The 24,395-nt window shown below is 44.0% G+C and overlaps 1 protein-coding gene across 4 annotated transcripts in view; it reads right to left on the bottom strand.

Moving 5' to 3' along the window:
- The window catches only part of LOC140734471 (cysteinyl leukotriene receptor 1-like), a 70,974-nt gene that overhangs the window by 15,007 nt on the left and 31,572 nt on the right, over positions 1-24,395 (bottom strand). For 2 of the 4 annotated variants that reach the window (XM_073058464.1, XM_073058465.1), the window contains one exon: positions 22,406-22,535. The exons of the other annotated variants lie outside the window; for them this stretch is intronic. The gene's annotated coding sequence lies outside the window, so the exon portion shown is untranslated. The remainder of the gene's footprint in view (positions 1-22,405; positions 22,536-24,395) is intronic. 4 annotated transcript variants of the gene reach the window in all.

The following is a 24,395-nucleotide window of genomic DNA, read 5'->3' on the forward strand; positions in this document are numbered from 1 at the left end:
TCTGTAACACTCCATTCTCTGTCTGTACACAGTCTATAACTCTCCATTCTCTGTCTGTACACAGTCTGTAACCCTCCATTCTCTGTCTGTACACAGTCTGTAACACTCCATTCTCTGTCTGTACACGGTCTATAACCCTCCATTCTCTGTCTGTACACGGTCCGTAACACTCCATTCTCTGTCTGTACACAGTCTGTAACACTCCATTCTCTGTCTGTACACAGTCTATAACACTCCATTCTCTGTCTGTACATAGTCTGTAACCCTCCATTCTCTGTCTGTACACGGTCTATAACACTCCATTCTCTGTCTGTACACAGTCTATAACACTCCATTCTCTGTCTGTACACAGTCTGTAACACTCCATTCTCTGTCTGTACACGGTCTATAACACTCCATTCTCTGTCTGTACACGGTCTGTAATCCTCCATTCTCCATCTGTACACAGACTATAACACTCCATTCTCCACCTGTACACAGTCTGTAACCCTCCATTCTCTGTACACAGTCTATAACACTCCATTCTCTGTCTGTACACAGTCTATAACACTCCATTCTCTGTCTGTACACAGTCTGTAACCCTCCATTCTCTGTATGTACACGGTCTATAACACTCCATTCTCTGTACACAGTCTATAACACTCCATTCTCTGTCTGTACACAGTCTATAATCCTCCATTCTCTGCCTGTACACAGTCTGTAACCCTCCATTCTCTGTCTGTACACAGTCTATAACCCTCCATTCTCTGTCTGTACACAGTCTATAACCCTCCATTCTCTGTACACAGTCTATAACACTCCATTCTCTGTCTGTACACAGTCTGTAACCCTCCATTCTCTGTCTGCACACAGTCTATAACTCTCCATTCTCTGTCTGTACTCAGTCTGTAACCCTCCATTCTCTGTCTGTACACAGTCTATAACACTCCATTCTCTGTCTGTACACAGTCTATAACTCTCCATTCTCTGTCTGTACACAGTCTATAACTCTCCATTCTCTGTCTGTACACGGTCTATAATCCTCCATTCTCTGTCTGTACACAGTCTATAACCCTCCATTCTCTGTCTGTACACAGTCTATAACTCTCCATTCTCTGTCTGTACACAGTCTGTAACCCTCCATTCTCTGTCTGTACACAGTCTATAACACTCCATTCTCTGTCTGTATACAGTCTATAACACTCCATTCTCTGTCTGTACACAGTCTATAACACTCCATTCTCTGTCTGAACACAGTCTGTAACCCTCCATTCTCTGTCTGTACACAGTCTATAACCCTCCATTCTCTGTCTGTACACAGTCTGTAACACTCCATTCTCTGTCTGTACACAGTCTATAACTCTCCACTCTCTGTCTGTACACAGTCTGTAACCCTCCATTCTCTGTCTGTACACAGTCTATAACACTCCATTCTCTGTCTGTACACAGTCTGTAACCCTCCATTCTCTGTCTGTACACAGTCTATAACTCTCCATTCTCTGTCTGTACACAGTCTGTAACCCTCCATTCTCTGTCTGTACACAGTCTATAACACTCCATTCTCTGTCTGTACACAGTCTGTAACCCTCCATTCTCTGTCTGTACACAGTCTATAACCCTCCATTCTCTGTCTGAACACAGTCTATAACACTCCATTCTCTGTCTGTACACAGTCTATAATCCTCCATTCTCTGCCTGTACACAGTCTGTAACCCTCCATTCTCTGTCTGTACACAGTCTATAACCCTCCATTCTCTGTCTGTACACAGTCTATAACCCTCCATTCTCTGTACACAGTCTATAACACTCCATTCTCTGTCTGTACACAGTCTGTAACCCTCCATTCTCTGTCTGTACACAGTCTATAACTCTCCATTCTCTGTCTGTACACAGTCTATAACTCTCCATTCTCTGTCTGTACACGGTCTATAATCCTCCATTCTCTGTCTGTACACAGTCTATAACTCTCCATTCTCTGTCTGTACACAGTCTGTAACCCTCCATTCTCTGTCTGTACACAGTCTATAACACTCCATTCTCTGTCTGTACACAGTCTATAACACTCCATTCTCTGTCTGTACACAGTCTATAATCCTCCATTCTCTGTCTGTACACGGTCTATAATCCTCCATTCTCCATCTGTACACGGTCCATAACACTCCATTCTCTGTACACGATCTATAACTCTCCATTCCCTATCTGCTCCAATTGCCACTGAAAATTTGTTACCCTGTCTGCTTTCACCTCTGGCAAGGGTGTCCGGGCACTACTTGCCATCTATATAATGAACTTGCCTCACATCTCCTTCATATTTTTCTGCTCTCACCTTAATTCTTCACTCTCTGGATTTCGACATTTCCACCTTTAGTTGGAAGTGCCACAGTTCATAACAATACAAAAATTGACCGTGTGATCGATATGGGTACGAACTGTTCAAACTGCAAGATAAAGATGGGCAGAAAAACAGCCAGCACAATTTAATACAGAGAGATGTGAGGTTAAATGCAATAAGATAATTGACTACCAAACGATTAGACAGATATTGAAAGCTATCAGGAACAAATGGACTTCTGAGAGTATGCTCATAAATGCTTAAAAATAGGAGAACAGTTTAGTTGAAAGATATCATGAAAAGCCACTTTATTATTTGAGGCACTGAATATAAAAGTAAAAGGGCTACACCAGAACAGTTTACAGCTGGTAAGTCATAACTTCGGAACTGTATACAGTTCTGGTCACCACTCTTAACAGGAAGGATGTGGTGAGTATCTGGAACAACATGTTCAAGGAAGCTGCAAGAGGTGTGTTCAATTATGATTAAAAGACATTGGGACAGGGATATGCTTGGAATGAGTTGGAGGGAAATGCAGCCCATGTGACTCGCACTGGTCCAGATGGATGAGTTTGGTTGATGGATTTGTTTTCTACGTTGTACAATTATATAAGTGAACTGGAGAACATGTGGAGAAAATGTGCCAGGGCAGGAAAGTAGTAGCTATGAGGAATAACTAAATGAGCTCGATTGTTTTGTAAGAATTAAGAAAGCTGTTCTAATTTTACACATGTAAAATTGAAGGAACTCAATGTTGAAGGAACTCAGTAGGTCAGGCAGCTTATATGGAAATGCTTATCTTGAATCAATTCTATTCCCTTGGCTCAGTCCATTCCAATCTACATCCAAGACACTTCACATTCTCTTGATCTGCTCAACAACTTTCAGTTCCCTGGCCCTGACCACATTATTTTCATCATAAATGCCCAGTTCCTGTACACCTCTATCCCCCATAAAGAAGGCCTTAAAACTCTCCACTTCTTTCTCAAAAAAAGATACAACCTGCTCACCTCCATTACCACCCTCCTCTGTCAGAACTGCTTCTTGCCCTCAACAATTATTCCTTTGGCTCTTCATACCTTCTCCAAACTCAACAAAAAGCCATGGGTATCCACATGGGTCTTAGTTATATCTGCCTTTTCATTGCAACCTGGAACTGGAACAGTCCATGTTCCAAGACTTCCTTGGTAACGCTCTCCAACTCTTCCAACACTACAGTGGCATCTGCATTGGTGCTGCTTCATGCATCCATGCTGAACTTGTCAATTTCATCAATTTTGCCTCCAACTTCTGCTATTCCCTTGTCTCATATCCTTCATCTCCATCACTTCTGTTCCCAATATGAGGCTTTTCTTTCTAGGGCATCAGAGATGTCCTCTTCCTTTGAAGAATGGGGTTCCCTTTCCTCCACCATTGCTGTTGCTCTCACCATTTGCCAGATATCCGTGCTCACCCCATCCTCCTGCTGCCTTAACAGGGATAGAGTTGCTTTTGCCCTTACCTAGCTCCCCGTGAGTCTCCGCATCCAACACATCATTGTCTGCAACTTCTGCCACCACCATCGCCTAACACATCTTTACTGTCCCCCATACTCTCTGATGGCATTACTCCCTCTGTGATTCACAAGTCCATTTGTCCCTTGTCCCTCCCCTCTAATCGCCCTCCTGGTGCATATCAGCAACAGGCAACAGAAATGCTACACTGCCTACTTACTTCCTCCCTCACCTCCATTCAGGGCCACAAACAGTCCATCCATGTGAAGCAACACATCACCCGTGAATCTGTTGGGGTTGTCTGTTGTATCCAGCGCTCTTGATAACAGCCTCTTCTACATTGGTGAACACTAATGTTAATTGGTACCTCCATTCCATCTGCCAAAAGTGGAATTCCCTGGTGGTCAACCATTTTAATTCTATCTCCATTCCCACATGTCAGCCCACGACCTCCTCTTCTGCCACAATGAGGCCACTCTCAGGGTGGAGGAGCAACACCTCATATTCTGTCTGGGTAGCCTCCAACCTAATATCATCAATTTCTCCTTCCAGTAAAAATTACTTTTATTTCCTCTTCCCTCTTCTTCTATTCCCCACTTTTGCCTCTTACCTGCTAACCTCTGCCTCCTGGTGCCCATCCTTCTTCTGATTCTTCCATGGTCCACCTTTCTCTCCTATCAGATTCCTTCTTCTCCAGCCTTTTACCTTTCCCATGCAGCTGGCTTCAACTATCACCTTTTAGGAAGCTCTCCTTTCTGTCCTCCCACTTTTTTTTGGCATGTTCCCCCTTCCTGTCCACTCCTGAAGAAGGGTCTTGGCCCAAAATGTAGATGCTGCTTGGACCGCTGAGTTCCTCCAGCATTTTGTGTGTTGTTACTCTGGATTTCCAGCATCCGCAGAATCTCTTGTGTTCCTAATGTTACATATCTCACTTAATTGAAGTGTATGAAATTGTGAAAGGGCTGAATATAGAATGAGAAAAAGGTATGCCAACCTGAGCACATGGATAGTCAGTGATTGGGAGGATTACAAGGAGATGAAGAAACAAAATCTCTCTCCTAAAGGGTGATAGGAATTTGCAATTCAGTGACTGAACAGATGACAGATGAATAAACTTTTATCACATTTTAGCTATGTAGATAAGAACATAAAGAGTTGTTAATAAATGACTATGGAACTAGTTCTATAGGGAAATGGGATAGATAGTTCTATTTTTATTAGCACTGACAAGGCCTTCTCTGCCTTAACTTTTCTGTGGGTCTATTTCCTCCATTCCCCATGAGAATTCACTGCCGCATCAGTATTCAGAACCAAGTTCTAAGAAGAGAGCAAGATGCCCTCAGAAGTTCCCCAGACCACAGAACCATAGAACACTACAGCCCTTCATGTTCTGCCAACCCATATAATTCTTTAAAAAAAGTACTAAACCCACACTACCCCATTACCCTCCATTTTTCTTTCATCCATATGCTTGGCTTTTTCTGTCTGTTCACCCATTGCTTGGTCTCTCTCTGCCTATACCCTCAGCTGTAAGATGACCACCTTGTGAAGCATACTTTCTACAGCACACAGAGTCTTGTCAATAGTCTGCAATGACATTACCCTAAACCTTGCTATCCTTTGACTGTTAATACTTCCGCCACCTGCAGTTTCTGAGATATGGAATATCCTGGGTATTTTCCACATGACACAAGATACTCATTCCACAAGTTGTTACATGCCCTATTCAAAGATAAGCTATTTTTTTTTTTAGCAAAAATAAACAGCTTTTAAAAACGAGAAGTACTTACCAGCAGAGTTTCGTTGTCCTGAGCTCATCCAGTAAGGATTATCCTTACCATTTTGTGAAATCTTACTATTGTCCTTCACCGTCTAATCCCAATGCTATATCTCCACTCTAAGGTTTTACCACGTCTTGCCCTTTTTTGTGATTTCTCCAAGAGAAACACCAGAGTGAGTGTTACTAACAGTTACTATACTTAGCCTACCAAAAGTCCCAACTCACTCATACTGCAGATACAATGCTACAGATGCTGGAGACTGGCACAAAGCCATCTGCTGGATGTACTCAGCAAGCTGAGCAGAATCTTTGGGTGAAAAGGATCAATGGACATTTCTGACACTTCTTTTTCCTTTTCCAGATCAGTCTCTCTCTTAGAAGACAAACTATCAACTGATATATCCTACAAACCCACTAACTCCAGCAGGTACCTCTTCCCATCCTATCTCTTGTTAGGATGCCAGCCCATTTTCAGCATTTCTAACATATCTGGTCTCGAGGTCAGGCCTGCGATTCTAGGACATCTGAAAAGTCCTCCTTTCTCAGAAAATGCAACTTCCCTTCAACTGTGGTTGATAGAGCCCTCTCTCATATTTCCTCTGTTTCTTGAACTTCTGCTCTCACCCCACCCTTCTGCACACAGGACAGAGACAGTCTAAGTCCAAGCACAAACTAGTGACCAAATCACAGGTTCAAGATTGTTTAGTGTCATTTCCAGTACGTAAGTGTAAAGGAGAATGAAATGATTGTTACTCTGGATCCGATGCAGCACAAAACAACAACACAATAAAATATGGAACACAATAATAATAAAACACAATAAATATAAATACATAAGATAGCTTATATACATAGATTGATTGTCCATAAATTGACGCTAGAAGACAGCAAACTGTGTAAATGCATATGGAAGTAAATAGCAATAAGTAATGAGACCATGAGATAACAAGTTAGAGTCCATAAAGTGAGATCATTGGTTGTGGGAACATCACAATGGATGGGCAAGTTGGTGTGGTTGCAAATAAAATCTGCCGATGCTGGAAATCCAAGCAACACACATAAAATGTTGGAACAACTCAGCAGGCCAGGCATCATCTATGGAAGAGAATACAATCGATGTTTTGGGCCGAGACCCTTCGGCAGAACTTTACCTATCCTCTTTTGTTCAGGAGCCTGATGGTTGTGGTGTAGTATCTGTTCTTGAACCTGGTGGTGTGAGTCCTGAGGCTCTTGTACCTTCTACCTGATAGCAGCAGCAAGAAAAGAACATGGCCTGGGTGGTGGGGATCTCTGATAATGGATGCTGCTTTCCTATGAAAGCGTTTCATGTAGATGTGCTCAATGGTTGGGAAGATGTACTGGGCACAATCCACTACCTTTTGTCAGATTTCATAATACTGAGGTATTATGTTTAAATCTAGCCATCTCATTAAAGCAAGAATGGAAGGCATTACAGAAATTCTGGAAAGAATCTACAAAAATAGTTCCAATGGATAAGGCACAACAATTAGAAGAATAGGTCAGAGAGGCCAATACGTTTCTCTTTGGAGAGATGACTAAGGGCAGATTTAACTGAATTGAATAAAATATAGAGAAATTAGGATAGTAACGGACTGTTTCCTTTGGTAAAACATTTGAGGACTACAAATCACAGATGTTCAAGTTTTTCTTCTAAAAAAGTATGATTGAAATACAGAATACATTCAGTGGCCATTTTTTTAGGTTCACCAGCTCGTTAATGCAAATATCTAATCGGCCAATCACGGTCGCAGCAACTCAGTGCATAACAAAACGTGCGGACATGATCAAGAAGTTCAGTTGCTGTTCAGAACAAATATCAGAATGGGGAAGAATTGTGATCTGTGACTTTGACCATGGAGATGATTGTAGGTACCAGGCATGGTGTATCTCAGAAACTGCTGATCTCTTGGGATTTTCATGCATGATAGTCTCTAGAATTTACAGAGAATGGTATGAAAAGCAAAAACAAAATTCCCAGCGAGCAGCTGTTCTGTGGGTGAAAGTGCTCTGTTAAAGACAGAGGTCAAAGGAGAATGGCCAGACTGTTTGAAGTTGACAAGAAGGCATTATTAACTCAGATAATCATGTGTTATAATAGTAGTGAGCAGAAGAGCATCTCTGAATGCCCAACATGTTGAACGTTGGAGCGGATGGTCTATGGCAGCAGAAGATACCAGGTTCCACTCTTGTGCCTAAGAAAGTAGCCAGTGCGTGTATTCTCATTGGGCACCCAACGACTCTGTGTTGATCAGGATGCTTGGCTGTGTGGGAAATGCCTTTCAGAGAGATTTGTTGAGGAACTGTACATTGTACTGTATTTATTTGTAGTGCACCACTGCAAAGGAAATTTGTTTCTATTCCTAATCTTTTGTTTGTTATCGGAAATTAAATGGAAACAGATTGCAGGGGAGGAGAGAACAAGGTGATGGTCACAACAGACAACACATGACACCAGACAGCAGAACTAGAGATGAAAACGGACTAGTAGAGATAACAGTGAGGAAATGTGCAAGTGAAGCAGAATTAACACAGGAAACAGAAAGAACAGCCAGAGCACTAACAAAGAGCGAGACAAAGACATGGGCAAGAAGAATACAGAACAATTTAAACAATACCAGAAATTAACCAGAGATCAGGGTAACTGAGAGGTAAATGGGATTGAGAGGGATATGTGGTTATGGCCCAAGTGCCAAGAGAGAAACACTGAAATGGATCAACAGTTCACTGACTTTTAACAGGAACTGTGCAGAAATAAAGGGGAAAAAAACAACAATAAATGCTACATCACTAGGGCTGTTTACTAGAACTGTCAATCTAAAGCTAACACTGATATAGTGGGTCAGCAGTAAAAGCACATTAAGTAATTACCGCTCCTTAACAGCATCAATCTAAATGATAGCCTTCTTTCCCAGAACCTGGACAATGGTCAGCAGGGAGTGCTGACTTTGCTCTGTTTTGGTCAAGTCTCGACAAGACTGAAAGGGAAGGAAGGGACCAAATTACCACCAGAATGAAACACTAATCATCTGGCACGCGCATACTCATGAGCATGACTGCTGAACCTGTTCCGCAGCCCGTCTGAGCGTCCACGGTGGTGGCTGAGACCCCCCTTGTAGGCGCTACTCCCAAGATGACAGACCTGTGTCTGCTGGAAGTCCCAGCTGAGACACCTGTACAGCATATCATGGACCGGAACCCCTCCTTATCCATGAGATACTGACCTGTGACCCACAACTGGTGAAGAACCAGAACATGTCACCCAGAATAAATCACAGACCCATCCACCAAGTGGAGAGCTGGGGTGACTGGAGCAAGGGCAGAGCTGGGAATCATGGAATACTGGATGAATCCTCATTGTTGATCATAGGTGCAACCTATATGAGGCCTTGTTGATAACTTTCTCCACTATAAATAGTTCCATGTGGGGACACTTTGCAGCTCTTGACTTTCAGGGGAAGATCGCTAGACTCCAGCCAGACTTTCTCCCCTGGGTTCAGAGGTCTCAGCCGTGGGTGGTGCTGATCAACCTGCCAAGTATGTTTCTGAGTGCGTAGCAGAGAAGCCCTGTAGCGTTGGACAAACTATTCAGCAGCAAGAAATTTCACGTTAATCTTTTGGTCAGTGAAGACCAGTGGCTGGAATCCCTCCTGGCATTCAAAGGGGGACATCCTGGTGGAAGATGACTGCACGTTATAGTCATAGTCTCTGCCCAAACAAATTGGGCACTCCAGGAAGAGACAAGGCAACACAGTGTTGTCTCCAGCTGTTGATTCTCTCTCTCAGTCTGGCCGTTAGATTGGGGGTGGAAGCTAGATGAGAGGCTGGCTGGGGCTCCGGCAAAAGAACAGAGCACCTTTCAAAAGTGGGATGTGAACTGTGGACCTCGATCAGGCTCTAGTCCTGAGGGAGACCATGTAGAATGAATCACGAGGGTGGTGGCCTCATAAGCCACCACTTAGGGAGCTTAGGGAGAACAATGAAGTGGGCAAGGTTGAAGAATCGGTTTACACCCAGCAGAATGGTAGCATTTCCATCAAACGTTCTACTTTATTAGACGCTTGGGTAGATTTGGCATGTCACCAGAAACTTTGACAAACTTCTATAGATGCAAAGTGGAGAGTATCCTGACTAAGTGAAGAAACCTATTGAATATTGAAACACATAGTCAAAGGGGATGTGGAAAGGATGTTTCCTACGACTGAAGGGCACAGCCTCAGAATAGAGGGATATCCATTTAGAATGGAGATGAGGAGGAATTTCTTTCACCAGAAGGTAGTGAATCCGTGGAATTCGTTGTCACAGATGGCTGTGGAGGCCAAGTCATTGAGTATATTTAAAGTGGAGGTTGATAGGTTCTTGATTAGTAGGGAAGAATCAAAGGTCACGGGAAGAAGGCAGAAAAATGGGGTTGAGAGGGATAATAGACCAGCCAGGATGGAATAGCGGAGTAGGCTTGATACGCTGAATGGCATAATTTTACTCCTATGCCTTAAAGTCACATCACAGCCTGGTATGGAAACACCAGTGCCCAGGAATGGAAGAGGCTAGAGAAAGTGGTAGATACAGCCGTGCCTATCACAGGCAAAACCCTCCCCACCATTGAGTATACTTACATGGAGCGCTGCCACAAGTAAGCAGCATCCATCATCAAAGACCCAGGCCATGCCTTCTTTTCACTACTACCATTGGCAGGAGATACAAAAGCCTTAGATCCCACACCACCAGGTTCAGGAATAGTTATTATCCTGCAACCATAAGGCTCTTGAACTGGCATGGAAAACTTCAATCACCACTAGTCTGAACTGTTTCTACAACCTACAAACTCACTTTCAAAGGCTCCTGGTTGCTTGTCAGTCTTCTCTGTTTATATATAGCTTTTCATAAATTCCTCTGCTTTTGTTTTCCTGAAATTCCCACAACAAAATGAATCTCAAGGTAGTATATGGTAACATATACATCCTGTGATAATGAATTTACTTTGCAAAAGGCCAGCGAGACCACCATGGATTACGGGGAGTAGAAATGTCAGACTTCCATGTAAGCAGAACAGCCCAGATTAGGATGATTCAGTCTTTCTGCATTTGCTCAAGGACGGCCTGAGCACAGCCTACCAGGAGATTCTGGAACTAGATGTAGCAGTGTTATCTACTACCTGAACAATAATACCATGGGTCCAAGAGGGAGGAATGGTCACACAATTGCTGCAATAGGTATATCTGCCATTAAGAGTCTGTAGGGAGAAAACAAGCAAAATCTACACATCTTCCAGACATAAGTGGAAGCAAGGAATTGGAATTCAGGATTGTTGAGGATGGAGATATTTTAATTTTGTAAAGAGAGACATATTGCTCTGGAGTGTAGGACAAACAGTCTTACTATTTGAGTCCCTTTATGGTTCAGAGGTTGGATTGTAACAAAACATGGACGTTGTTTCAGCTTTGGTGCTGTGAGGATGTTTGAACATGTGCTTCTCCATTACCAATAACATCCTGTATTATTTTGTTTTAAAGTCTTAATGTTTAAAAGACTCCTTAATTGTATTTCAAGCTGCTTTGTCAACTGTTTAACCCTTAAGAGCAAGGAATTCTTTGAACTGATTCCAATTGTGAATGGTTTGTAAGTGGTGTACGAAGTATGACAACTTGTGAGTTAATATTGATTTGCACTTAGTGGGGAGGAGGGAGCAGAGAGAGCTGGATTCTATACTGAATCCAGGTTGATTGTACCTGTTGGACCACAATGCCTCTCTAACACCACCTTCTGGATCACTCTTTTTTTCCCGCTCACTACTCGTACATTATTGTCCTTCTTAACTAGCCATTTCTGCAGTACTCATTTTAAGAGGTAGGACTACATCTTTGAATGGTGTGTAGATATTTTTTCACTCCCTAATCCATCACAGCAGTCAATTTTTGCAGACTCCAGCTCACTGACCATAGTTCGAGCTTATAGGACTAGATGTTTCAATCCCTTTGATAAGCAGACCCTAACTCGGATCATAGCATAGAGATCTTGAGGTGGGGCTTGGTAGAGGGCAAATGCTTCCCAGGGGTCATCAGGTGGGCAGCCCCCTTCTTAGATGTTGCATCAATTATGCCCACTACATCTCCAGAGGGCTGAACAGTGCAACACGGCATCCCAAGTGCACCCCCCGCTTCACATCTGGCCAGCCATGGGTCATTTTAGGGCCCAGCTGCTGTCACTCCTCTCCATCAATGACCAGTGGCTGCTTTGCTCGGCTACCTCCAACACTTATTTTATAGCTTACGGCTGGCCCTGGCCTCAGACTCCGATCCCTTCAGCAATCTGACCACGGAAGTAGTGAAACCAAAGTTTTGAGCTACAGATGTTTTCTGAGGATGTGGCTGCCACCATTGATCAGGGTTTTCATCAGCTTTCATCCTGCCATGTGCATCATAGAGACAGAGCCAGAGGGCGCAGAAGTAAGCCCTTCAGCCCATCAGGGCCAGTGTGGATAGCACGGACCTTTATGCTGGCTGTCACATTCCCATCAATATCATTCCAATTTGATCCGTTCCTTTGCTGTTGGTGCTTATCTAAAGACATAAATGCTATGAGAGTTCTGCCTCACTCTTAAGGCCAATTTATACATCTGTGTCGAATCTACGCCGTAGTCACCGCATGCCCTACACCATAGGGTGACGTGCACCTCTCCAGAAAAGTAACTCACGCATCGTGGCGACGCAGACCGCAACAACTGTGATTGGTCTGGTTGGTAGCATCGCATTTCCGGTTGCTTCTTCTCCGCCATGTCTCTACACCGATGTGAAATAGATGAGCCAAATTGTCAAATCTACCTGCCAGCATGCGAAAATGTTCGAAATGCATTTCCTCGTCCATGTCTCTCACAAAGGAACTCAACACAGTGGCATAGAAACCTCATTGCCAACTAGCATTTTGGCACAAACCACACTGCTTGCTATGGTGTAGAGCCTATGCAGAAGTGAAAATCAGGCCTACGGCGTAGCCCATATGCAGAAGTATAAATCAGCCTTTAGGCAACATGACTCCAACCACCCTTGGGTGAAAATGTCCCTTACGTTTCCTCTAAGCCTCTTACCCCTTATCTAAAATTTGAAGGCAGGATACCATTGCCAGGGACATAGATTTCCTACTATTTGTCACATTTTTAATCCTTTGCCATCAGTCTCTTCTGCTTTAGAGAAAACAAATCCAACGTGTCCAGTCCCATTTCATATCTGAACCTGTCCACTCCAGATGCTGGTGAAACTCCTACGCACCTTCTCCAGTGCAATCATGACCATCCAACTGTGCAGCAGCCAAAACAATACCCAATTCTCTGGTGTAGCCCAACCAATGTTTTCTCAATGTGAACCATAACCTTTCTGCTCCTAATTTTATGCCCTGTCCAATGAAGGCAAGTATCTTTTATGCCTTTTTAATCACCTTATGTACTCACACCTTCAGAGATCTTTAATTTCTATACTAGGGTCACCATCATTCAGTGTGTAAATGCTAATGAGTCATTTTACCCTTATTAACCATACTTCCTACATTCCTATTGAAATTACTAAACAACCATAGCCCCAGCACCTAGTACATCACTGGTCACAGGCTTCCAATCACAAAAACCACCCTCCCTATTATTCTCTCTCTCCCATTACATGTAATTTTGGATTCAATTTGCCAACTCATCTTGGTTTTGTACTGATTCTAAACTTTAGGACCTGTTTCTCAATGTTAAAGACTACATCAACCATGCTGCTGATGGCAATGCATCTTGTTACATCTCTATTTGGTTACTTGGGATTGAGACACTGATTCAGAAAGTCAAGAGATATGGGATTCAGGGAAATCTAGCTGTTTGGTTACATAGAAGGCAAAGGGAAGTTGCAGATGGATCAGATTCTGCCTGAAGGTCCGTGACCAGCGGTGTTCCGCAGGGACCCCTGCTCTTAGAGATTTTTATCTATTGACTTGGCAGATGACATAAAAGTTGGTGGAGTTATGGATAATTTAGAAGGTTGACATAGGTTACCATGGGACATTGACAAGATGCAGAGCTGGAATAAGAAGTGTTAGATGGAGTTAAACCCAAAAAGGTGTGAAGTGATTTACTTTGAAGGGTCGAATCTGAAGGTGGAATAGAGGGTTAATGGAAGAATTCTCAGAATGATCATTGGGTCCACTCCCATAGATCCCTCAAAGTCACAGCAAAAAAAAATGTTAGTGTTGTTACAAAAGTGTATGGTGTGCTAACTCCCATTAATCAGGAGAATTAATTCAAGAGGAGTAAGGTCATGTTGTAGCTCTATAAAACCCTAGTTAGACTACACTTGGAATATTGTGCTCAGTTCTGGTTGCCCCCTTTATAGGAAAGATGTAGAAGTATTAGTCAGGTTGCAGAGGAGATTTACCAGGGTGCTGCCTAGATTAGAGGGCATGTCTTATTAGGAAAAGTTGAGGAAGCTAGGACTTTTCTCTCTGGAGTGAAGGAGGATGAGAGATCACTTTTTCCCGGGGCAGAAATGGCCAGTGTGAGAGGCCATAATTTTAAGGTGATGAGGGGAAAGTATAGGGTAATGTTGGGGCAAGTTTTTATTTATATATGAGCACAGAATGGTAAGTGTGTAGATTGCCCTGCCTTAGGTGGCAGTAGAGGCAAATACATTAGGGGAATTTAAAAAACTCTTAGATAGGCACATGGACGATGGAGAATGGAGGGCTATGTCAGAGGGAAGGGTTAGACTGATCTTGGGGTAGGTTAAAAGGGCAGCACAACGTCGTGGGCAAATGGTCTGCACTGTGTTATAATGTTCTATGTTCTGTGGTCTAAGAGACATGAGCGACTGCTTCAGGCCAAAATGTTAAAAACACTTTTTCTCTTTCTCTTGCTACTCAACCTTCTGAGTTTCTCCAGCAAATTGTTTGTCAGGATGTTCCCCTATAAACCATGCTGACCATCTTTGATTAATCCCTGATTTTCCAACTGTAGATCTTTTAAATAATTCTTTACAGCTAAAACTGCTCCATTATACTTAAAAATCAACTCTCACCCTTGACAGCAATCTACTACTACTAAATATACAACGAGTTCTGGCTGTATCAAATGGTACTGTGTGTGGTTATAACTGATTAAGATCACATTTAACAGCAAACTGTAACTTAAAAAGTACTTTCCTGAAGTTAAGTGAAAGTTTAAGATAGCAGAGCCATGAGTTTGCTGTTTTTGAGGAAATGTTTAAATGCTGTACGTTGTCAGTTCATTTGGATGTGGTCCAAATGTGGAGAGAGAGACACTGAAGTGGTCAATAGTTCAGACTTTAATGTAAACAGGGTTTTAAGGGAAAGGAAAACAATAAATGCTAGACCAAGGTGTGCCATTAATTAAATCTCTCAAACAGAAAGCTAGATGCCAGCACTGCAGCTGAAAGGAATAAATACAAAATGAACACTGGCAGTTTTCAGCATGATTCAACTCGACAGTCCAATTTCTCAGGCAAGGCCAAATGCAAGCAGGTAGCGCAACATTGCTGTGCTTTGCTCAAGTCTCAACAAGCGCTACAACAAAAAGGAGGGAGTTAAATACCACCATAATGAAATAATAACTAGTTGACACGTGCATATTCAGGAACGCAATTGCCAAATCTGCTGCATTGCGAGACTGTGGTTGTGACTGGTGCAGCTCCTGAGCCCGAACAGACGTGTACCCGCTGGAAGTCCCAGATGAGTGGCTTGTCCAAGATGTCCTCCGCTGGCATCTAAGTATGTTCTTCAGGACCATTCCTTTCCCAGTCCACAAGGTACAGGATCTTACCATGTACCCGGCGAGATGCCAGGAAGTGCTGCACTGTATAGACCAGGGAACCATCTACCATAAGACCATAAGATATAGGAGCTGAAGTAGGCCATTTAGCCCATCGAGTCGGCTCCGCCATTCAATTATGGGCTGATCCAATTCTTCCAGTCATCCCCACTCCCCTGCTTTCACCCCATACCCTTTGATGCCCTGGAGGAGGGGGCAGTAGGAGCCAGGGGAGAGTAGTAACTGGCTTGAGCTGGGAAGCATGGAATACTGGGTGGACCTTTTTCATTTTGTGGCTCTTGACTTTCAGAGGAAGATCCCTTGATGCCAACCAGACCTCCTCTCCTGGTTTGAATGGCTTTTATCTACTGGTGGAGCCGATCAGCCTGCTGGGCCTGTTGTTTCTGGGTGTGCAGCAGAGAAGCCCTGGCTTGTCTTCAGGTGCACGTAGTGCTGGATCAGCTGCTCAGCAGCCGGAACTCCTACATCAACCTCCTGATCAGGGAAGAGCAGGGGCTGGAATCCCTTCTTGCATTCAAAGGGAGACATACCTATGGAGGATGACTGGAGGTTATTGTGTGTTATCTCTGCCCAAACCAGTTGGGAGCTCCACGACGTAGGGTTGGAAGAGGTAAGGCAGTGCAGGATTGTCTCCAACTCCTGGTTCACTCTCAGTCTGGCCATTAGATTGGGGAGTGGAAACCAGATGAGAGGCTGGCTGTGGTTCCTACAAGAGAGAAGAAAGCCTTCCAAATGTGGGAAGTGAACTGTGGTCCACGATCAGACACTGTCTTGAGAAAAGCCGGGGAGCATGAACACATGTTGGGACATTCGGGGACATAGATGGTCACCAAAATTGTCTCTTTATGAATTCCTGGGTCTGTTGAATTCCTAGATGTCCAGCCAGACGGGAGGAGTGATCCCATTCCAACACTTCAGAGTGCACTGCAGCAGGGACAAATGGCTGGTTGGTAGGTCCGCCACCCGGGCCTGGGTCCGACTGTTGGGCAGCCCTCACCTCTCTGTCTCTATTCGCCACATCACTGGAGCAGCATTACAAGAGCGAGGAAGAAGGGGCTCTGATCCATCGAACTGCCCAGAGAGAGCCCTGGCCTTTGTATTCTTGCTGCCAGGACGATAGGTGAAGGTGAAATTGAACTGTGTGAAGAAGAGAGCCCACTGGGCTGGAAGAGAGTCTCTTTGTGTCCTGAATGTAGGAGAAGTTCCTGTGATCTGTACAGACCAAGAATGGATGCTCTGCCCCCTCCAGCCAGTGTCGCCATTCCTCCAGGGCCTCCTTGACAGCCAGAAGTTTTCAGTTTCCAACATTGTAACTCCTCCTGGCTGAAGTCAAGCAATAGGAAAGTAAAGCACAATGGTGCAACGGGCTATCGGCAGAATAGTGCTGAGAGAGGACAGCTCCAATGCTGACATCCGATACATCCAACTTGACTATGAATAGCTGCCTAGGTCTGGATGTTGCAGCACCAGGCCAGTGGTGAAATGTCGCTTTAGTTCTGAACATGCTTGGCCGAAACTGCCTGTCCAATGGAGTCCTGCTGAAGTCTTCCTGGTGAGTGCATTTATGGGAGCTGCAACAGAGCCGAAATTCCAGATGAAGCAGCGACAAAAGTTTGCAAATCCCATGAAGCACCCTAAGTGAAGATGGTTTGGGCCACTCTGCAACTGTCTGAACTTTACCCGGGTCTATCTGAACACTGGATGGGGCAAGTCTATAGCCCAAATACAACACCTGGTCTTTATGGAAATCACATTTCTTGAGCTTGGTGTACAGGTTATTTTTGAGGAGCCATCTGAGAACTCTCCAGACATGCTGGACATGTTCCTGATGAGAGCGGGAATAGATAATGATGTCATCTAAATACACAAAAACAAACTGGTTCAACACGTCCCTGAGCACATCATTAACTAAGGCCTGGAAAACAACGAGAGCATTGGCCAGACCAAAAGGCATCACAAGATACTCATAGTGGCCATTAGAGATGTTCAAAGCTGTCTTCCACTCATCCCCATCTCTCATATGAACAAGACTGTAAGCATTGCGCAGATCAATTTTGGAAAATATGGTTGCTCCCTGGAGATGTTCAAACACAGATGCCCGGGAAGGATTAGTACCAGGTAGAAGGTCTATGACCAGTCGTATGGCCAGTGTGGAGGCAATGTGGGTGGCCTTCATTTTACTGAAGACCTCAAGAAGATCAACATATTCAGCTGGAATCCCGGACAGGTCCACATCCTTAGCTGACACAAGAGGGGATTCATAGACTGCACCCTGAGTTGGAGGCACACAGATAGACAGACATCCCAGTCCCCACTCCAGGAGTGCTTTAAGAGACAAATCAATCCATGGGTTATGTCGGAACAACCAGGGAGACCAAGCACCAGTGGCAGCTCAGGCAAATCAACCAGAAAGAAAGCGAGTTCCTCATGATGGTTGCCTTCGAGCACCAGTTGGAGGGGTTGGGTGGAAGGGTGAATCTGGCCGGTGGCCTGAGGTCGACCTTCTGGGTCACCAAGATGTTGATCAGTTCTCTTAATTCCTGAGTCAGAATTCCCCACCTTTGAGCCAGACAGATGTCCATGAGATTCCCGGCTGCACCAGAGTTGATATATGCCTTAAGTTCATGGGTCTAAGACAAGGAAGCTGGGAGCATCACACAGTTAGGAGAAGCTGACTACAGAGAGACCCAAACCATCAGAACTCGACTTCCTGTTGAGCAGTTTCCTCTTTTACTGGACACTTGGGTCATGCCACCCGGAAATGTCCTGGATCGCCATAATAGAAGCAGGAAACTATTCTCCTGTGCCAATCTCGTTCCTCCTGAGATAGGCATATGCACCCCACTTGCATAAGACTCTCTGTGGACTGGGTGATGGGTGATGAGGGAGAGGGAGGAAGGACAGTGATCAGATGGCGCGTAGGAAGCTTGAAACACCCTTTCCCTGCGCCACTCGGTTCAGTCATCAACTCGAATAGCCAGATTAATCAGGTCATTCAGAATATCCTGCTTGTCATGGACATCAATCTTGCGCTGGACCCCTGTGTTCAGTCCACACTGGAAAGCAGTGATGAGAGATCTCTCATTCCATGCCATCTCTATTGCAAGTGTGCGGAAATTGACTGCATAGGCTTTCACCATCCTTCTGCCTTGGCGCAGGTCCAAGAGTCGGTGGGCAGCCTCCTGATCCCATACTGGAAGGTCAAAAACCCTCCTAAACTCTGCCACGAAGTGTCAGAATGACTGGGCTGTGGGGTATCCTTGCTCCTGTAAGTGTTGAACAGACTGAGTGGAAGTCCATCTCGGAGATTGACCATGTACACCATTTTTCATGCATCATCACCAAAATGATCAGGCTGGGCTTGAAATGTCAGCTCGCATTGGGAAATAAGATTCCTGGAGCATCGGATCTGCCAGGTGGTGGAATACTCGGTTCCTGTATGGGCGCAGGAGTCTGTGGGGGTCTGGTCTGGGTGCAGGAGTGGGACCATTAGTGGCAGAGACTGTCGAGGTTTGAGAAAAGGAGAACCTGCGAGACGCTGGGAGTGGGACTGACACAGCCAGAGGCTGCTGAATTGCATGGCGAGAACTGCCACCCGACACTGGCTGACCACAGTGAGCTGGTGGATGGCGGCTGTGAGAGCGGAAATTGCAGACACCTGTGTCCAATTGTCTGTGGTGAGCTGTTCAACCGTTGCAGCCAGAGATGATACCTGTTCCTCCAGATGAGACTGGGCTTGTTGGCATGGGATTATCTGCCTCATTGCCTCTGTAACTTCACTCAGAACAGATTCCATTGCCCATGGCTTGTGAATCTCAGGGCCAAGGTCAGCTGCTCTCCCTCTGCTGGGTCTATCTTTGTGTGGTCAAGACTTGCTGCCAGTTTGTTTGGATATGGCCCAAGTGTGGAGCAAGAGAAACTGAAACAGGTCGATGGTTCACAGACTTTAATGCAAACAGAGTTAGAGGGAAAAGAAAGCAATAAATGCTAGGCCAATCAGGGCCATTAACTAAAACTCTCAAATGAACAAATTAAATGCCAACATCGCGCTGAAAGGAATATCCAAATACAAAATGAACACTGCCAGTCTTCAGCGTGATTCAACTCGATGGTTCACATCTCAGGCAAGGCCAAATGCAAGCTGCTGGAGTAACGTTGCTGTGCTTTGCTCATCTCGACAAGTGCCACAATGAAGAGAAGGGAGCTAAATACTGCCATAATGAAATAATAATTAGCTAACACATGCATTTTCACAAGCGCAATAGCCGAACCTGATGCGCTGCTGAGTCCGTGGTTCTGACATTTCTGGAAGAATGGAAGAATGTCCTCTTTAATGTATTTCAGTATGTTAATGTGTTTTAAAGAATAAAAATGCCCATTAAAAAAACCAGGAAAGCTTACAACAAACTGAAATCCTGAGCCTACTTGGCATTCCAAAACGGAGGTAAAAGCTGGCGAAGCGCACTGAACAGAGAGGAGTTCAAAATGAAACAATTGCTTGGCATATATCACCTGAATTCCCATCTACTTACAAATGCCAACACAAATAGACTGCTGCCTAATGAATTTACCAAATTTATGAAAGGGATAAACAGACCCAGTTCAAGGGCTGTGTGCACACAACCATAGCTTCCATTGCCCTTTAACATAAAAATGACCTCAAGAAGAATTTTAAAGCATCTCTACTTCACAATACAGCAAAATAGTGACAGTGTAAAATAAATCCAAGGCAGTTTGGGTGATTTCGTTATCAAATATTACTGAATAATTTAGGTAGAGTAAATGCCTCTGAAATGTTGCTACTGTACCAACTTCTACCACTTCCCTTGGCTATGCATTTTCAACACCAACTACTCTGTGTAAAAATACTTGTCTTGCACATCTCCTTTAAAATTCTCCCCTCTCACGTTAAAGCTTTGCCCTCTAGTACTTAACATTCCCATTCAATTCTATCTATGCCTCTCAATTATTTATACCTCTGTGAGGTCATCTCTCAGTCTCTGCTGCACCCAAGAAAACAAGTCAAATTTGCCAAACCTCAGCCTATGGCTAATACTTTTGAATCCAGTCAACATCCTGGTAAACGTTCTGCTACAAAACCCTCTACATCCTTCCTGTAATGTGCTGACCAGAACTCAACAAAAAATTATAAATTGCCCTAACCAAACGGGAGCATGAATTCCTGACCTTTATTCCCAATACCCAACTGATGAAGGCAAGTAAGTTGTGCACCTTCTTTATCACTATCTGTGTCCTATTTTCAGAACACGATGCACATGTAACCCAAGATCTTCCTGTACGTCAACACTTCTGAGGGTCCTGTGATTTACTGTCTACATTCCTTTTTTCATTCAACCTCTCTATGTACAATGGTTCACACTTGTCCCAATTAAACTCTTCTCTGCCCACTTTTCTGAAAGCTTTCATGTAATTTGCTAAGTTAGTAATTAAACCTCTTATATTTTCATCCAAATCATTTTATTATATCATAATCAAAGGAGAACTAATCCTTTGGAATACACCTTCTGTCAGAATTTCACCCCTTTACCACTGCCCTGTGTTTTCTGTGGCCAATCTGATTTTGAATCTAATATACCAAGTCTCCATGGATCCCATGTTCCTTAATCATCAAGACTGGCCTCTCATGAGGAATGTTGCCAAAAGTTTAAAGTCCATTTATACAACATCTCAGGCCCTACCCTCATTCCCATTCATTTTGATCTCCTTCTAAAAATAAAAAAATCAAATTCATGAGGCATGGCCCCCCCTGCACAAAACCATGCTAACTTTCCTTCATGTTTATGCTTTTCCAGATGTGAGTAGATCTTATCCCTAACAATATTCACAAATAATTTCCTAACATGGACGTAAGGCTCAATGGCCTAAAATTTCCTGTTTGTCTTTTTTAAACAGAGGAACATTCTTGAGTCCTCTGCTCATGAGACAGGATACAAAGATCAGTGTCAAGACTCCAGTAATCTCTTCTCATCTCTCTCATTAACGTGGAATGGATCCCATCAGATCTTGAGGATTTATCCATCTCCATGTTCAAAAGCACCAACTCGGCTTCCATCTTGATAGTAACATACCCTAGAATGTCAACATCTCCATCCCCAATCCATGCCCAGACTGCATTTTGGAAAATCTGATCGCTTGGCTGTGCTTCTCCTACCTCCATACAGGCAGAAGTTAAAGAACAAGGATCCAGAGATTAGTACAACAAAGAGGTGGTACTGGTAGGTAGAGGAGCAGCTATGGGATTGCTTCAAGTCAATGGACTAGCCCATGTTCAAGGACTCGTCTACAGATCTGAATGAATACACCGTTGTTGTCACAGACTTAATAAAAACGGTCATAGACGTGTGCTAACACAAAATCATACAGACTGTTCCCCAACCAGAAGTCCTCAGTGAACCATGAGATCTACAATCTGCTGAGGGCCAGATAAAAGGCATTCAAGGCTGGCAACCAAGAATGTTACAAGAGATTCAGGTACAATCTCCAGAAAGAGATCTATCTCATGGGCGAAGTGACAATTCTGGACTAAACATGAATCAGCTTGAATAAACGATGCTTTACAATTTAGCAGGACTTTAATGCTATTACATCTTACAAAGTGAAATCAAGCAACATAAGTGACATCAGGTTTTCACTTCCAGATGAGCTCAATGCCTTCTATGCTCGCTTTGATTATAAAAACGTGGAGGAACCATCACAAAATCCCACGGCCCCTGATGATCCTGTGATTTCAGTCTCTGAGGCTAATGTGAGAGCATCCTTCAGGAGGGTGAACCTATGGAAAGCATTTGGCTTAATACAGGCCGTGTACTAAAGACCAGTGCTGATCAACTGGCTGTAGAATTCCCTGAGATCTTTAACCTCTCACTTGAGCAGTCTGAAGTACCCACCTGCTTCATGAAGGCTTTAATTATAACAGAGCCTAAGAAGAACATGGTAACCTGCCTCAAAAACTATCATCCAGTAGTACTTACATCCACAATGATGAAGTAGCTTGCGAAGTTGGTGAAGAAACATATCAACCTCTGCCTGAAAAGCGACTTGGATCTACTCCAGTTTGCCTACCGGCAAAACAAGTCCACAGCAGATGCTCTTCACTCAATCCTGGAACAAAGATTCATACATCAGGATGTTCTTCATCAGCCACAGCTCAGCATTCAGTACCATCATCCTGAAAACTAATCAATAAGCTCCAAGACCTTGGTCTCAATACCCTCTTGTGCAATTGGATCCTTGATTTCATCACTTACAGAACCCAGTCAATTTGGATTGGCAATAACACCTCGTCCACAATTTCCATCAGCATACATTCACCATGAGGCTGTGTGCTTAGCCCCCTGCTTTACACTTATGACTGCTTGGCTAAGCACAGGTCCAATGGCACATTTAAGTTTGCTGATGACATTGCCATGGCAGGACAGTTTGAAGTGGTGATGAATCAGCAGATACAAGGGAGACTGAAAAATCTGTCTGAGTGGTGTCATAATATCAAACTCTTACTCAATGTCAAGAAAACCAAGGAACTGATTATTGACTTCAAGAGATGGAAACCAGAAGTCCAGAGCCACTCCTCATCAGAGGATTAGATGTGGAGAGGGTCAGCAATTTCATAGAAACATAGAAAACCTACAGCACCAATACAGACACTTCAGCCCACAAAGTTGTGCCGAACATGTCCTTACCTTAGAAATTACTAGGCTTACCCATAGCCCTCTAGTTTTCTAAGCTCCATGTGCCTATCCAAAAGTCTCTTAAAAGACCCTATCGTATCTGCCTCCACCACCATTGCTGACAGCCCATTCCATGCACTCACCACTCTCTGTGTTAAAAACTTAACCCTGACATCTCCTCTGTACCTACTGCTCAGCACCTTAAACCTGTGTCCTCTTGTGGCAACCATTTCAGCCCTGGGAAAGAGCTTCTGACTATCTACACAATCAATGCCTCTCATCATCTTGTACACCTCTATCAGGTCACCTCTCATCCTCCATTGCTCCAAGGAGAAAAGGCCGAGTTCACTTAACCTATTCTCATAAGGCATGCTCCCCAATCCAGGCATCATCCTTGTAAATCTCCTCTGCACCCTTTCTATGGCTTTCACATCCTTCCTGTAGTGAGGCGACCAGAACGGAGCACAGTACTCCAAGTGGGGTCTGACCAGGGTCCTATATAGCTGCAACATTACCTCTTGGTCCTAAATTCAATTCCACGACTGATGAAGGCCAATTCACCACATGCTTTCTTAACCACAGAGTCAACCTGTGCAGCTGCTTTGAGCGTCCTATGGACTCGGACCCCAAGATCCCTCTGGTTCTCCACACTGCCAAGAGTCTTACCATTAATACTATATTCTGCCATCATATTTGACCTACCAAAATGAACAACTTCACACTTATTTGGGTTGAACTCCGTCTACCACTTCTCAGCCCAGTTTAGCATCTTAACAATGTCTTGCTGTAACTTCTGACAGTCCTCCACACTATCCACAACATCTCCAACCTTTGTGTCATCAGCAAACTTATTAACCCGTCCCTCCACTTCCTCATCCAGGTTATTTATAAAAATCACGAAGAGTAAGGGTCCCAGAACAGATCCCTGAGGCACACCACTGGTGACTGACCTCCATGCAGAATATGACCCGTCTACAACCACTCTTTGCCTTCTGTGGGCAAGCCAGTTCTGGATCCACAAAGCAATGTCCCCTTGGATCCCATGCCTCCTTACTTTCTCAATAAGCCTTGCATGGGGTACCTTATCAAATGCCTTGCTGAAATCCATATACACTACATCTACTGCTCTTCCTTCATCATTGCGTTTAGACACATCCTCAAAAAATTCAATCGAGCTCATAAGGCACAACCTGCCCTTGACAAAGCCCTGCTGACTGTTCCCAATCGTATTATACCTCTCCAAATGTTCATAAATCCTGCCTCTCAGGATCTTCTCCATCAACTTGCCAACCAT

Source organism: Hemitrygon akajei, chromosome 10 (assembly GCF_048418815.1).
Source record: "Hemitrygon akajei chromosome 10, sHemAka1.3, whole genome shotgun sequence".
NCBI lineage: Eukaryota > Metazoa > Chordata > Chondrichthyes > Myliobatiformes > Dasyatidae > Hemitrygon > Hemitrygon akajei.